The sequence below is a fragment of the Miscanthus floridulus genome, chromosome 8 (assembly GCF_019320115.1).
Source record: "Miscanthus floridulus cultivar M001 chromosome 8, ASM1932011v1, whole genome shotgun sequence".
NCBI classification, from domain to species: Eukaryota; Viridiplantae; Streptophyta; class Magnoliopsida; order Poales; family Poaceae; genus Miscanthus; species Miscanthus floridulus.
Window position 1 is genome coordinate 143,390,757 of NC_089587.1, and position 16,347 is coordinate 143,407,103.

At 40.5% G+C, this 16,347-nt stretch overlaps 1 non-coding gene across 1 annotated transcript; it reads left to right on the plus strand.

Moving 5' to 3' along the window:
- Nucleotides 1-1,359: 1,359 nt before the first annotated feature.
- On the plus strand, nt 1,360-1,466 carry LOC136478739 (small nucleolar RNA R71). The gene has a single exon (XR_010764452.1). It is a non-coding gene; the product is annotated as a small nucleolar RNA R71 (small nucleolar RNA).
- The last annotated feature ends 14,881 nt before the right edge of the window (nt 1,467-16,347 follow it).

Genomic DNA, 16,347 nt, shown 5'->3' on the forward strand with positions numbered 1-16,347 from the left:
ATATCATATCCCGCAACAACTTAGAAAAGGATTAAGCATTTGCATCCCACAAGTTTCAAGTTTTTAGGATGAGATATTATTTAGCCAATAAACTCAAATCTTGGGGAATACTAAGTTATAAACTAGTCATAGTCTAAATATAAAATAGAGCAACTATTCATCATTTCAACAAGGATGAACTAAACATTTTTACTACACATATGTGGAGTGGAATAAATTTTATTGTTATTATTTTTATCATTATTATTTATTATTATTATTGTATTTTTTAATTAGGGTTCACCAAACAAATTTTCATCTCTGTTGTCATCTCAAAGACTTACCCTCATAAAGTTGATATATTCTTGCAAAGGTTAGTCCATATAAAGGATAAACAAGAATCATCCAATGGAGGAGAAAACACTGAATGGAGAACAAGAGAACCATAGGTCTTTATTTATTTATTTTCTTTTTTTGCAAGGTAACAGAAAGTGGTGAGAGTGTAAGATACATGGTACCTTGTGGGGGTCCTCCCCCAAGCTAGCTCAAAGCCTTATGGTGCGGTGTTGTATCCCCGTGCTTTTTAGCTCTTCCTGCATGGTTAGGATATGGTAGATCACGAGTGGAATTTCCATCCTGATTACCACATTGATATTTTCAAATGAAATCTCAGGGTGCCCTAGGATCTTTTCAAAATCATATGCAGAAATTGTAGCAGAAATTTGAGCTAGTTGGATTTTAAACATTTTATTAAGGCTTAATTGATTTTCAAAGGAAAAGTTTAAGCCTTCTAAATTTGAATTAATGTTTTCAAATATTTCATCATTAGAGGCAATTTTCTTAGCCAAGTTTTCATTTATTTGAGCTTGCCCTAACACAAAATCTATCAAGAAAGGTTGATTTGCAAAATTTGAATTGTAAGCAAAGTTACCTTCCTGATATGGTGGGTGCGACTGATTCCACCCTGGACCTCCTGGTGGACGAAACCCATTGTTGTCGATCAGCGCATCTTCATGGGTCTCGAGGCAGTCATTCCCCGAGTGTCCAAAGTTTCTGCACACCTTGCATGGTATATGCGAATAGAGTGATTGGTCGGTACCATAGGGTGTTCCTTTTATGGCATCGTGCTCGTCCAAGTGTTTTATTAGGAGATCAAATTTTGCGGCTAGCATATCTGTTTCCTCCATGGTATGCATGCCGTCTTCTTGGGGTTGGAGTCTGTCTTCACTCCACCCATGGTTGGAGCCCATCTTCTCAATGAGGTTCATAGCTCTATTAACTGTGAGTAAGAAGAAGGCTCCTCCGGTAGCAGCATCTATGTGGGCTCTGGATGTGGAAGTTAGCCCATTGTAGAAGTTTTGAAGGATCAACCAGTCTTCCATCCCATGGTGTGGGTAGGCAAGGATGTATTCTTGTAGCCTTTCCCATGCTTCTAGGATGGATTCTAATGCTGTCTACTAGAAGTTGGAAATTCTTCCATGAAGGGCATTGGTTTTGCCCATCGGTAAGAACTTCACGAGGAATGCCATGGAATTCTTATTCCATGTGTTGACAGCTTCCTAGTCCTTGTAGAACCACTATTTTTTGCTCCCCAGGAGGGAGAATAGAAACAGATGGAGTTTGATGATCTCAGGTGTGACATCCTTCATGACAATAGTGTCACATAGCTTTAGGAAGTGTTGTAGATGAGCATTGGCATCCTCACTAGGCAGTCCATAGAATGGACTAGCCTGCACCATCATGATTGGGCCGGTCTTCGGTTGAAAGTTCATGTCACCCATGTTGACAGCAGGCCCAATGGGCATGTTGGCAACAGCAGGGACGGCATACTCGTAGAGCATCTTGTCGGCCATAGGGTTTGATACAGATGGTGCTTTGATGATGGGTTCGGTTGCTGGTGGAGTAGCGAAAGGAGGATCGTCATAAGGTCAGGCCTTCTTTAGGAATGACTTCGGATTCTTGGTGAAGTTCATCGACAAGTTGAAACCGTCTTACACTATCCTATTTTCATCCATAACAGGGGAAAACAAGCGAAGTTATCCTGTTATGAGCAATGGTTATTACACATGCATATTATCATGAACATGTGCTAATAGATTCTTTTAACCAGTGCCTTCCCTAGCAATAGCGCCATAAATACTTGTTGGCATTTCTTAGCATCACCACTAGGATTGGTGTTTCCAAGCAATGTAACACCCTAAAATTTGCTTGTTTTTAAAATAACTTAAAAAAATTTATTTATGCATTATGTGAGCATGCAAACTTAGAAAAATAATAACTTTGTTAAACTTAAATCAAATATAAGGTCTACATACATGTTTGTGCATTCATGCTCATGCATATTTATTTTGTGATGCTTTGGTTTGATTGAAATTTGCAAAAGAATTTGAATTTGACTTGAAATTGGATTTGAAATGTGTTTAAAAAAGAAAAAAAGAATTTTACCCTCTCTCTCTCCCTGGCTTTTGGCTTGCTCATCCTCACCTCTCCCATGGCCCGTATTGGCAGGCTGGCCCAACAAGCCACGTGGTCGCTCTCCTCTCTCCCCTGTGACGCTGATGAGCCGGTCCCACGTGTTAGTGCCTTCCCCCACCTCTAGCTCATGGCTGAGTCGAACACCGCCGCCAGGAGTCCGCATCCGCCTTGACTCCGCCCGATTGGCATGCGCCCCACGCCGCTCCGCCCCTTAAATAGCAGCCCCATGTCTACCTCCTCCCCATGTCTACCTCCTCCTACTGAGCCCTAACGCAAGCTGCTACCTCACCTAGAGCTCATAGCCGCCGCTGCCGAGTTCAAGCCACCGAGCCGCACATCGCTGTAGTTTCGCCTTCGTCCACGTATAGACCCTTGGTGAGTTCGTCTTCGTCTCCTTTGATTTGGAGCTCTCGGTTAATCAAACCATGGCCTCTAGGGCCCTAACCATGTGTGTCGGCAAGTTCCTTCACCACCGGCCATGGAAGCCGCTGTGCCCAGCACTATTTTGGCCGACCGGTCTGCTCTCTCTCTCCCACATCTAATCTAAGCCATTCAGATTAGATCCAACGTCTCATATCTCACCATACCACTTCGTCTGTCACATTTGCTAAAGAGCCCCTTGAGTTCTTTATATTTGAATCCACAGTCCATAACATCTTTCCATAATACGCTTTCCTATTCTGAAAGTGTAGTTTCCTTCTAGTAGATTCAAAATACGTTTTCTCTATTTATAGTTTTGCCACAAAATTTGTTTTAGCCCTAAAATCTATGTTTTAACTCCCATTTGATCCGTTCAAGTTGTGTTAGATTCATAATTGCGTAATCTACATGTTCATACTATTATTAAGTATGTTTTCAACTTTTGAAATTCGAGGATAGATTTAATTTATTGTTTTATTAAAGGAAATCTTGTTTAATTCATAAGTTCTTCGTTTTAGCTTTGATTTTCGTGATCTTCGCGTCTATGTGTTCATAGAAAGACGTAGATTCATTTTACAAACTTTTCATCTTGATTTTATGTTGTTGGTGTACTATTCTAATCTATAGTCGTTGTTTGCTATGCATGATTGCTTCTAGATGCTTGTATGTTGCTGTGATTATCGAGTATAGACGGTGAGCAATTTGTGGGTGATTAAGAGTACTACTTTGACGAGCAGGATTAGCAGGAACACTTTGTTCAAGGCAAGTATAGCATGGGATCATCCTTGTTTCCTATCAACTTTAATACATTTAATTCATATTGCATGTGTCACCTTGATAGGGATTCCCTAGAATTGGACTTATACCTTGTCTCCTATGGGATATGCATTGGGTAGCTTTGCTAGTGCTCAACTAAACCATGATCTTATAACTTGACTAATGGTATATGCAATAAACATTAAAACATGACTTTTTTAGCAACTTGGAAACAGGGGGCTAGAGTGTTTAGCTACTTTCTAAATGCTTCAGATTCCTCTCCTTAAGGACTTATCTGTAAGTGATCATCCGGAACTTACTGTACCGCTGTGAGGGCCACATGGCTCTAGCTTTAGCTCAGTATGAGGACCTTTTCTAGCTTGTTAGAGGTTACCTTTATTGGCGTAAGAATGGCTTGACAAATCGGGTATAGTGCGACCTCTGTCCCCTTGAGTATAGGCTACGTGTCATTGTGCCATCAGGAAGGGGTGCTCTACATCTGTTTGCCAAGTGAATCTAATGGCCCTAACTTGTTAGACAAACCTTTGAAAGGCTTCATAGTGAACCCTACCTTCTCACCTTGGGAGTGTTTTGGGAGTAATTAACTCGGGCATATGGGTATCATGACTCATAGTGAAAGTGTACAACCTCTGTAGAGTGTAAAACTGGTATATCAGCCATGCTCACTGTCACGAGCGGCCTTGGAACCCTTATGGAATAGATGATTACTAAGAATTATCTGTTTCTACTACTCATTATTCATGTTTACATTGATCATGTGTTTATTATGGGATTAAAACAACTTGTTGCTACTATTATGCTAAAATTGTGACAATTAAAAGCGGAATGCTATTAAACCTGTGTAAAGCCTTTTGAGCCTCATGACCCCCATGTTGCACTTGTTGAGTACGACACATACTTACACTTGTTTATTTTCATTATTTAGATAAAAATCCTAGATGGGTAACAGATGGCTATGGTAATGATGACTTTCCTAAGGATTACTAGACTTGTGGTCAACCAGTTGATGTCCCTATGATATGGAGCTTCTATGAGAGATTTTTCTTTATACTTCCGCTACATTTATGTGAAGACTCTGTCTTATTATACATGATGTAATAAACACTTGTGATGGTACTATCTATAATTTGTCGACTTTTGTGTGTGACTGATCTCTAGGCACACATAAGATTATGCATCCCATTTTATCCTTAAAATCAAGTGTCACAAGCAATGGCACCAGAAATGCTGTGATGATATTTCTGAACACATGCAAAAATATTCTACAAGCGCATGGATATATCATTATAGCATTTCACCAGGAAGTATTCGAGTATCATTCATTTATATTTTCCTAAAGGAAGGCATGATATAAAAGTCTCTAGTAGGGACATGGTTAAGATAACATGACTGTATAACATACCAAAGTTCATAACAGGGGTAATCCAAGATAGATAGTGGATAGTGTGACACCCACACTCGAGCCAATCTCAAGGATAAAGATAAAATAAAGAATAAAGAATAAAAGAATAAACCTAAACTAGAGTAGGCTTATCTTGTATAGCTATGCTAAGATGAGCAGATCATACAAATACATGAATATCTAAGGGTAGCAATCCTAAGTTAAGATAGCTTTGGTCATTATAAACTTACTTCAGGCACCAGAGCGCACTTTATTTGTTAGGCGATATCAATGTACAGCTCTACGCTGTATCCGAACATGGGGGATTATGAAGGACGGACAGGGTTGTCACCACCTGTTGCCTACCCCTCAATCGTGGGATACGAGGCAAACGAAGGTAACGTGTAGCTTTGACACCACGTCTATGCTAACCGTTGCTACTCTAGCGTCGGCCAAGAACATCCGTCTTTATCAGGAGTCCTCTACTAGGGCATCCGCCACGGGGACAGACGGCAAACCCGCAAGAATATAATGACAAAAACTAATCTTAAAGTAGAAGTCACTACCTCAATTTAGGTCCTGGTCTAAACATGTATGTATGAAAGATTAAGCAAAAAGTTTCATATGTTAAATGAATGAAAAAATTGCAAAAATGACACTCAAAAGATTGACTCCTTGATTATTATGATACTCAGGTGGATGACAAGTAGGTCCATCTGTGTCTATGAATGTGGGTCTAGTGTCAAATCTGCAAACGACCGATGTTTCGAGTCCCATTTTTGCAAATCGCCCTAAATGAATAACATAAGAACTTTGCTCTAATTTCATAATATAGCTATATTGATATGATAAGAACAATAACATGGAAGAACTCTTCATATTGATCATACCAAGATTCCTTCTAGATGTCCTAGCTCTTCAAACTAGCTTCTCCTAGCCCCAACTAGACTTCTAAAAATAGCAAAAGAGTACAAGTGGAGGGAGGGAGACTCAAGTGTGGTGTGTGTTGTGAATGGAGCTCTCCCTCTTCTTATATACTACTCTATGGTGGTTTGTGGGAGATAAATTAGGAAACCTCCCAAACTGTCCTCCTAGCGCATTAATGATACCGCCAGAGGAAGCTAGGCCTGGTTGGTAGAGGTAGGGGTGCGGCCGCACCCTGGTGGAGCCGCCTCACAACCACCTTCCTCTGGTCCATTTCTGAGTTGGCCTAGGCTGCTTCCTTGTCGGTGGTTGGCCCAGATTTGCTATTTTGGTTTGCCTTCTTCTCATTTCTTTGCCTTGCACTTTGGTTGATGACGTATTTGACTATAATTCCCTTGTATTCAAGTATGACTACTGCAAAACATTGATTCTCCAATACAAGTGGAAATATGTCAATAGTAAAGGTATATGTGTGTAAAAATATGTAGTTTCCTCCTTTTTGGATCATAGTTGGCGGTTGGATTTTGTCAATAAGAACCACCAACACAGTTGTGTAGGGTCGGCTGCTAGAATGCCTATCTTGTCGGCTTGACTTTTCATGCGATGGAGAAAATACCACTGCCACATCAACTGTTAACCTGTTAGTGGTAGAAGTCTCAACTATCAGTTTCCTTCATCAGGAGGCCTCATTATTGGTCAAACCAGCGGTGAAAGTAAACCACAGTCGCTTCTATTATTACGATAGTGAATGTGGCGATAGTGATAAGTCAATCTATAGTAGTGCCTCCAAGAGCCAAGGGACGGTTATCTAGGGGCACATAGGCCTAGCACTTCTTAGCAAACTCACTAGTTTCACCATTTGGTACCCATTTAGGATTTTGCCATAGTAATTGAAAGTAGGTCTAAGCAAAACACTACTTATCAAGCACAATATGAGGGGACACAGGCTCAAATGGTTAGACAAGTCGAACTATGGTAAACAATATTAGTTGATCATGTTTTAATTATTAAAGAACTATGTTGCTATATTATGCATAAGCTCCTGAGGTGTGAGTAATTAAATATTGCAACAATATTAAAGATGAACCAAACCATCGAAGTAACCAACAACATTAAAGATGAACCAAGCCACTATCTTGAAAAGGATCTAGGCCACACATGATAGAGAGCACAACTGATATATTAGTTTAAAGACACTCTATAGAGGTTGTGTCGTGGGCACGGAACCGTGGCAAGCATTGTTGTTCGAGTCGGTGTCAGAGTACATGTCTCTAGTGGCTTGGGTTGACTCAAGAACACAAAAATCACAAAGGGGACACAACGATTTATCCTGGTTTAGGCTTGTAACAACCTAGTGTTAAGCATGCACTGGGCACTTGCATTCATGACCATGAGCTTCATTTGAGCATCCATGAGCATAAGCATATGAAGTGTTATCTCAATTACCTTACTTTTGTTACTTGTGATGATAGCTATATGCATGTATATGCTTGCCATTGTGTGTGACCAATGCATGAAATACTTGTGGGGCCATAGAAACACTTAACATGTTTAGGATGGTACATGGAACAAGTTTTGTATTCATGACATGAACCAAAACAGCCCCCAAGTCATAGTTATTCTAGAAACTCCAATTTTCATGTTACTAGTTTGACCAAAGTTGAACTATGCTTTAGATGCTTGCATGGTAGAGCACCGTTAAGCAAAGTTGTAGTACTTGACTAGAGTAACAACTTTCATTTTTGGACCAAGACCTAACTAATGCATAGCATGCTCAAAACACTAGCTCACAAGTAGCAAGAAAATACTGTTTTGGACTTTGAATTTTTTTCTAAGTGTTGGAGCTGATTACAGTTTCAACGTACCTGACTTTGAGGTGATGTAACTTCCAAACCATTGCAAATTAGAAGGTGATTTCTAAAGCAATCTTGTAGCCCTTACATAGTTCTACAAGATTTGTTCACACACCTTACACTGACTCACCATGGATTAGGAGTTACATGGTCACAAAGTTGCTCTATCAGACATGCAGGTCGGGCTCTAATGACCGCAAACACGCACGACGTTAGTGGCCGACCATGCCAGGCCATGGCCGCCATGTGGTGGCTGTACACTGGCGACTGCTGGGCCAATCGGGCCAGTGCGCGGACAAGAGGGTCGTGCCGCTGCTGCTCCCTGCCACTCGCTCTCTGTGTCTCGCCGCGCCTAGCTAGAGTAGAGCCAAGTTCACTCAGCGCCATTGTAGCTCCATCGATCTATTCCTCTAGGCCATAGCTGCTCCACCATCACCCTCACCTCCTCGAGCCACTAGCGTCACCCTTTGAACCGAGGTAAAGTGGCTTTCTGCTTCGTCGTAGCTGCCATTGCCATCGGAGCTCCGCCGTGTTCTCGGCTCGCCATGGCCTGGGCGCTCCAATGCATTTACCGCCTTCCTATCCTCTAGTCTGTAGTTGCCTTAGGTCACTGTTGCTCAGGCTAGAGCTAGGGTAGATGCTACCGTACCATCACATGGGAATGCAGCGCCGCTCCCCTATGCCCGCCATGGCCGCGAGCTCAAGCTCGCCAGCGGCCAGTAGCCCCTAGGTCTTCGCCATCCCTCGCTCAAAGATGTTTGTGCATGGCCACAAACCCTAGCTCGTACCACGAAGATGGAGACCCACCTCTCGCCACCGATTAGCCAGAACAGAGAGCCCCACCGTGTGCGCTCGACGTCGCCGTGCCTAGCATGCATGGGGTCAGTCTCCCCCCTCTGCTCCACCCTGGCTAGATCTTGTTCTAGAACTATGCTAGGTCACCATAGAGGTAGGGCCATCCTCACTGGAGCCTGCCATGGCTAAAGACGGCCACCGCGCCACCGTGCGACCACCACCGTCTGCCATGCTCTCCGGTGAGCTTGCTCCGATGAGCCGGCGACCCAACCTAGGGTACCCCTAGGTGCAGGGTTGACGAGAGGAACACGATGGTGCTCGAGGTTTCATTGGAAACCTCATCATCGACAAGTTCTCGCCGATCAAATGCCATGCCCTGCGCTGGTCTCACTGATGAGCGGGCCCCGTTGACCGTGGGCCCCATCTATCAGTCTATGTGTTCTTTGATTTTTCTTATTTATTTCACATATTTGAATACATGTTTCAAAAATTCATATCTAGAGATAGGGTTATCCAATTTGAGTGATTCCAATTTTGTTAGCTTCCTTAGGAAGTGTAGTATTTATTAAAAATATAAAATACACAGTTTTTGGCATGTTTGTTGGGGAAATTAAATTGGGCAAATAAAGTGCTCTTCACTTAGTTTAACTCTTGTAAAATGCATATCTTGAGCTAGGGAAGTGATAAAGATATGATTCCAACTTTGTTGAGTTTGTATTAACATGCTCTAGCTAGTAAAATGATAAACCCATAGTAAATCTATTTTGAATAGGGTCTTTCTATTTAACCCTAAATAAATGGTGATTTCTGGTGAAATTCATTAGAATAAAAATAGGTATCATATGGTCATGCAAATTTTTGTATAGAGTTATTGTGCTAAGATGAGGTTAAGAAAAATATGAAATCTATTGTTTGACACTTCTCACTAGATCAAACCATTTTAACTAAAATAAGCCTATGTACCTTGTTCATTTTTATAGAGGATGATATACTTGGTTAGTTGGCATGAAATTTATGCAGTAGCCTATCGAGAGCATATATGAGCTACTGTAACTTTCTCATAATTTATTGTGCACTTTTGATATATCTTCCTTATTTCACCTTTAGTGTCCAAATAAATTAATAAAGGCATTTAAATAATTTATTTGGGCTTGACCATTATGTTTTCTAAAGTGTATATGTTGTCTATGAACGGTTGGCACCATTAGTTGTGCCTAGATTTAATTGCTTGTATGCAGTGAAATATTAATTGCTCTATAATTCAATTATAGTGATTGTTTTAGATAGTTTCTATTGTTAAGTAATTTGCATAGGTAAAATGATGTTTTATGTGAATCTTAGTCAATAATAAAGTTGTAGATAACTTACTTATCTAGCTTGTGTCAAATTTTAATGGCATTAGGCTAAATGGTTTGAGAGTTATAGCTGTTGGAATTTGGTTTCCAAAAATGCTTATTCTATAGAATTTATGTATAGATCCAGGGAAATTGCTTTGTTTGACCTTGATAGCCATTGAATCATCTTGAGATGACTACAAGAAAGTTGTAGGAAGTTATATCATATTTCGATAAAGTCCAAGATCATAGTATTTGGTTGAGTAGAACTCCAGATATGGCCAAAATAAGTAGCTACTATTTACAGTCCTAGGAAATGACTAAGCCAAATTGTAATTGTTTGACTTATGTAATGCTTGTGTAGATGCTTAGGCTAATTGAGACTACTTGTGAGCTGCAGGTTCTAAGCCTCTTACTGATGATGAACAACTTTACCTTAGGTTACTAGAACTTGGTGAGTGTATGTTTCTTGTACTATAGAAGAGATATCCACCTACTCAGTAAAGATCAACTAGAAGAAAGTTATACATCTACTTGGTCAACGAATGTTAAACTTATCATACATCTTATGGATAACCATGCTCATGCGTATATACTTCATCATGCCATTTCATCTCTTATGCAATCATGATACTCATTTGTGCATATGCATGTAGGTTCCCTAGAAGGACTGATGCTACTCGAGTTCGAACCTAAGCGTTAGGAGGAGCAGCAGGCAGCCCTAGGAGCAGGAGGTTTTGGCAAAAGGAGGAGTCAACATGGAAGATCTTCCTGAGTGTCCTAATCACCATCCTTCCTCTTTTCTGAAAGGCAAGCTCTAGAGTATTCTAAGCCTCCTATGTTTTCTAAATATCAACTTGAGTCATTTTATGTTGATGCATTAAGTACTAGGGGTTGATTGGAACCACTTGCTATATATATTTTTCTTGTCCTAGACAAATATATCTTGAATCCTATGTAGGTCTAGGATCAAATATATGCTTAGCCATACTTAGTCCGGTAGAAGTCGGGTGATTTCCTATCACCTGCAAGATATAGGTAGAGATCTGGTCATGGTTGGCTATAATTGCTATCATGGAAATAACAATGTGTTGATGAATAAAAGGAGACCAGGCAGGATTGTGATAGAGAAGCAACAAGGCATGGAGGTCTTGATGCCTTTTTTATCCCCATCTATGTCGGTTAAGGACTGATTCGCTATACGTCCTCATGTCATATTGAATGCATGCCTAACACTTAGTTGGCCAGATAAGCCGTTCTGACCATGAAGCCGAGTAGCTCAACTTAGACCAGGGACTCGATAAGTGAAAGTGCACACACTGGAGGAAGTAAGGGTGTGTGGGGAGCCAGTGGCATGATTCCAAGGGTAGGTTAGGCCTAAACTTCCTAGCAGACTAGTAGTATCCCTGAGGGTGCAGCGCTGATCAGACCTGTGACTATACCTGAGTTGTACCAAAGGTGACCCTGACACGACCCCAATAGGGGAAGTATGGGTTTGTGTTAGGAATAACTCCCTAGCTGGTTGGAATCGATTTGAGACGCCATCTCTCCTAGATAGTGAGAACTTGACTGAGCAGCGACAACGTAGCATTAATTGATGGAACTTGATGGTTATGATGATGCTCAAATTAATACCTCGGATATGGTTACTAATGCTTGTTAGCTTAATCATGTGATTGCTCTAGTGTAGGTGCTAATCTAGAGATGATTAATTGAATAGGTATTCAATTTGATGCTAAAGATATTAAATCTCCAAGTTATGTTACTTAAGCTTTTATGCAACAAGCTAACTCCACCGATAAAGCCTTGCATACTCCTTGGTGTCATATTTTTTCTAGTTTACGATGGGTAAGTCTAGATGAGTATATTCTCATACTTAGGGTTTATTCCCTCTTATTGCAGATGATATGATGTATCATTGGTACTATAAGAACTAGCCTTCATCCTACCATGGATGAGGACTAAACCATGGGGCATGGTACTCCTATGTTATCCTCTCTATTATGCTTTTGCTACAAATGACCATGGTACTGGCATGTATTTGAACTAAGTGTGATATTGATGTCAAACTACTTTACTTCCTGCTATTTGAACTTGGTTTGTAATAACTATGTGAACTCTGATGTATGTGAGAAACTTGTGAACCATTTGTGAACTATGATGTAACATGTGTCTTTATGTTGAATCATGTACGATCTTGGCTTGTATGTTGGTTGGTTTGATATCCTTCATGATTTCATTAGACTACCTGGTTTTATATGGGCTCAAGTATGATAGTTTGATCGCTTCGGTGATTGTTATTGTACTTGTGCTCTTATAAATTGGATGGATTATATTATAGCTGGCATCAGAGCAAGGTTCAACACTAAACTTGTCATATGGGTATTTAAAACAAAGGTTTTGTTTTATAAAATTAGTTTGACAACTTATAGCTACTATATATAGGTGTGTTAAAATCTGAATTTTAAATTTAGAGTGTGCCAGTGGTCATATCCTTTAGGCCCAGTTAAGGACTATCAGGTGGCTAAATAAGTACTAACATGGGGTTTTCACTTTTGTCGTCCATACAGCGTGCTATTGTATGGATGTCATGCACTTGAGTGGTAATGTATGTATCAATTGCTTCTACGCCCAAGGTAAGAGTGGCAAGACCGCAAAGGTGAGCGTGCAGTCTAAGGGGAGAGGTAGCTTTGGTACTATGGTATATATATGTCCCATATATATATACTAAGGTATTTAATTGTGGGTTAGCTTTGATATGGCTGTAGATGCATATTTATATGTATGTATGGCACATATTTACATTCCTGTAGCTTTGATACGGAAGTATATATATGGGTATATATATATGGAAGTATTTAGTTGCAACCTAGAGCCTAGATTTACATTTTGGCATGTACGGGAATGCATTGCGTGATCGCTAAGTAATATAATTGGTGATGTTGTGTTGTGAAAATGAATTATTATACCTTTGTTTTATTGTATAAATATAAATTCTATCCAGTAAATTTAGTTTGACATAATTATATAATTCCTCTACAATTTTTCTAACATCATCAATAATTACTTGTGGTTGCAATTCTACAGATGACGCACACTCAGTAGGGGAGCTAGTGGAGGTGATGCGGGTGGTAGTGGTTCCCGTGTCAATGACACTGAGGACCTCCCACCACCACCGCATCCCACACCAGCGGAGATGATGGCCCAAATCATGGAAACCCAACATTCCATGGGAGAAGTGCTACGTGGCCTTGCGTAGAATGCTGGCCATGGACGGGGAAGGGACCAACACCAAGGGCCTGAACCTAACCAGTTTAGCAATTTTAAGGACATTCTTGACACCAAACCTCCTATCTTTAAGGAAGCAGAGGAGCCATTGTAGGTAGATGAATGGCTAGATACAATTGAACAAAAGTTCTATCTCTTAAGGGTCATAGAGCACATGAAGGCAGAGTATGCCTCACACTAGCTGTAGGGGCCTATAGGCATGTGGTGGAGTCATCATCGATCCACTTTGCTTGAGAATGCTCAAATTACTTGAAACTAGTTTAAGGCTATAGTTAGGGGACGTTATATTCCCCCGGGTCTTATGAGCATGAAGCATACTAGAATTCATGAAGCTGACATAGGATACCAAGAGCCTAACTGAGTATCTGCATGCCTTAAACAATCTGTCAAGGTATGCCATAGAGTTTGTTGACACTAATGCAAAGAAGATTGCTAGTTTCAAGAGGGGGCTTAGTTCAAAGCTGAATGAAGACTATAGCTAACAACAAGTGTGCCACTTTCAATGAGTTTGTTAGTGATGCTTTAACTTAGGAGAATCAGAACAACATCAATTCAACATCTAAGAGTGGTAAGTGAGCTTATAAAGCAGGTGCATCTCAATCAAAAGCTCCTATTGCTGTGAGACCTTAGTTCCACCCACTTGCTCTAAAGTATAGACCACCTCAGAATAAGGTATAGACCTAGTCAGACCTAGAAAGTGTATCGCAATGCCTTTCTTCTTACTCTACCAAAGGGCAAGCATAGGACAAGGAAGCTCCAGCGTTCCACCTAGCAACATGCCATGCTAGAACTCCAACAAGCCTAGCCATTGGGCAAGAAATTGCCCCTATCCCAAGAACAACAACAACCAGAAGTAGGGTAATCCAAATGCACATCAGGGACACCTACACTATAGCATCCCTAGAAGAGATCCCTTTCAGGTGAAGTTGTTATTGTGGGAACGTTTCTTGTGAACCAACACCCCATAGTTGTTTTGTTTGATTCTAGAGCTTCACATTCATTTATGAGTCAAACATTTGCATCCAAGCATGATCAGAGATAGTTACTGTAGATAAGGGTGGTTATTGCATAAGTGCAGCCAAAAATAATATCTCTACCAACCAGATAGTCAGAGATGTGCGCATCTCAATAAGCAATCAGAGAGTATACCTCAGATCTTAGTAGTATTACCAAGGTTGGGGATAGATGTAATCTTGGGCATGAAATGGATGAGTGGCCATGGAGTTCTCATTGACACTTCGACTAGAACCATCATGTTGAGGGAACCCCAGAGTAACAATGCTTTCCTAGTGCCACTTCCTAGGAGTTTTGAATTCCAAAACTTAGCCTATGCTATTCAAACCATGACCCTCCTTGATATTCTAGTGGTATGTGAGTTTCTGGATGTGTTTCCAGATGAATTACTCAGGTTGCCACCCGATAGGAATGTAGAGTTTAAGATTGAGTTATTACCGGGTACAACACCCATCTCTCAGAGGCCATATAGAATGACACCAAATGAGCTAGCTGAGCTTAAGGTTCAATTGCAAGAGCTTTTAGAGAAAGGTCTCATTTGACCTAGCTCATCTCCATAGGGTTGTCATGCCTTATTTGTGAAGAAAGACAAATCCTTGTGGATGTGTGTGGACTACCGACCACTTAATACCGTAACTATCAAGAACAAGTATCCTTTGCCTTGAATTGATATCTTATTTGATCAGTTGTCAAGGGCTAAGGTGTTCTCCATGATCGATTTGAGATCTGGTTACCATCAAATTAAAATCAGGCTAGAAGATATACCTAAGACTGCTTTCTCCACTAGGTATGGCCTGTATGAGTATTTGGTCATGTCCTTTAGGCTGACAAATGCTCCTGCATATTTCATGTATATGATGAATTTGGTGTTCAAGCCCAAGCTAGATAAGTTCATGGTTGTGTTCATCGATGACATTCTGGTCTATTCAGAAAACAAGGAGGATCATGCAGAGCACCTAAGAGTTGTTCTAACCAGGCTGAGTGAACATAAGTTGTATGCTAAGTTTAGCAAGTGTGAGTTTTGACTTTGGAAGGTACCTTTTCTAGGGCATGTGCTGTCAAAAAATGGGATCTCTGTAGACCCCTCTTAGGTGAAAGAAGTTATGGATTGAAAGGCCCTGACTTTAGTTCATGAAGTTTGGAGTTTTCTTGGTTTAGCAGGTTACTATCATCGGTTCATTCTAGACTTCTTGAAAATCGCTAAGCCAATGACAAGATTGCTTTAGAAAGATGAGAACTTTGTGTGGACTCTAGAGTGTGAGGCTGCTTTTCACACTTTATGGACTTTGTTGACTTCAGCTCCTATTTTGGCATAACCTAATATCGAGAAACCTTTTGATGTGTTTTGTGAGGCATCAAGTATCAGTTTGGGATGTGTTCATATGCAGGAAGGCCAAGTCATTGCTTATGCCTCATGTTAGCTAAGGAAGCATGAAGTCAATTACTCAACTGATGACTTAGAATTAGCAGCGGTTGTCCATGCATTGAAGATTTGGAGACACTATTTGCTTGGCAATGTGTGTCATATTTACACAGATCATAAGAGTCTTAAGTATATCTTCACTCAACTTGAATTGAATATGAGACAGAGAAGATGGCTCGAATTGATCAAAGATTACAATTTAGAAGTACATTATCATCCTGGCAAAGTGAATGTTGTTGCAGATGCTTTGGGTAGAAAGTCTCATTGTAATTCTCTATTAGAAGATGGCTTCAATTTGTTACATCCTGCTATGCTGCACTAATATTATGATCAATTGTTCTCTTGAGAGCAAGATCATCGAGCTTCAGAAGACTGATCCGGGTGTGTTCCACATCAAAAGAAAGATGAAAGAGCAAGAGACTAAGCATTTCATGATAGATGAGAATAGTGTTCTATGGTTTAAAGATAGACTGGTAGTGCCAAAGGATAAGAAACTTAGAAACCTAGATCTTAGGTGAGGCTCACTCTTCTAAACTGTCCATTCACCCGAGTAGTAGTAAAATATATCAGGACTTGAAGACCCATTTTTGGTGGACCAAAATGAAGAAGGAAATTGCAGCTTATGTTGCTAGATGTGATAATTGTTGCTGAGTCAAGGCTATTCATTTGAAACCTGCTAGACTG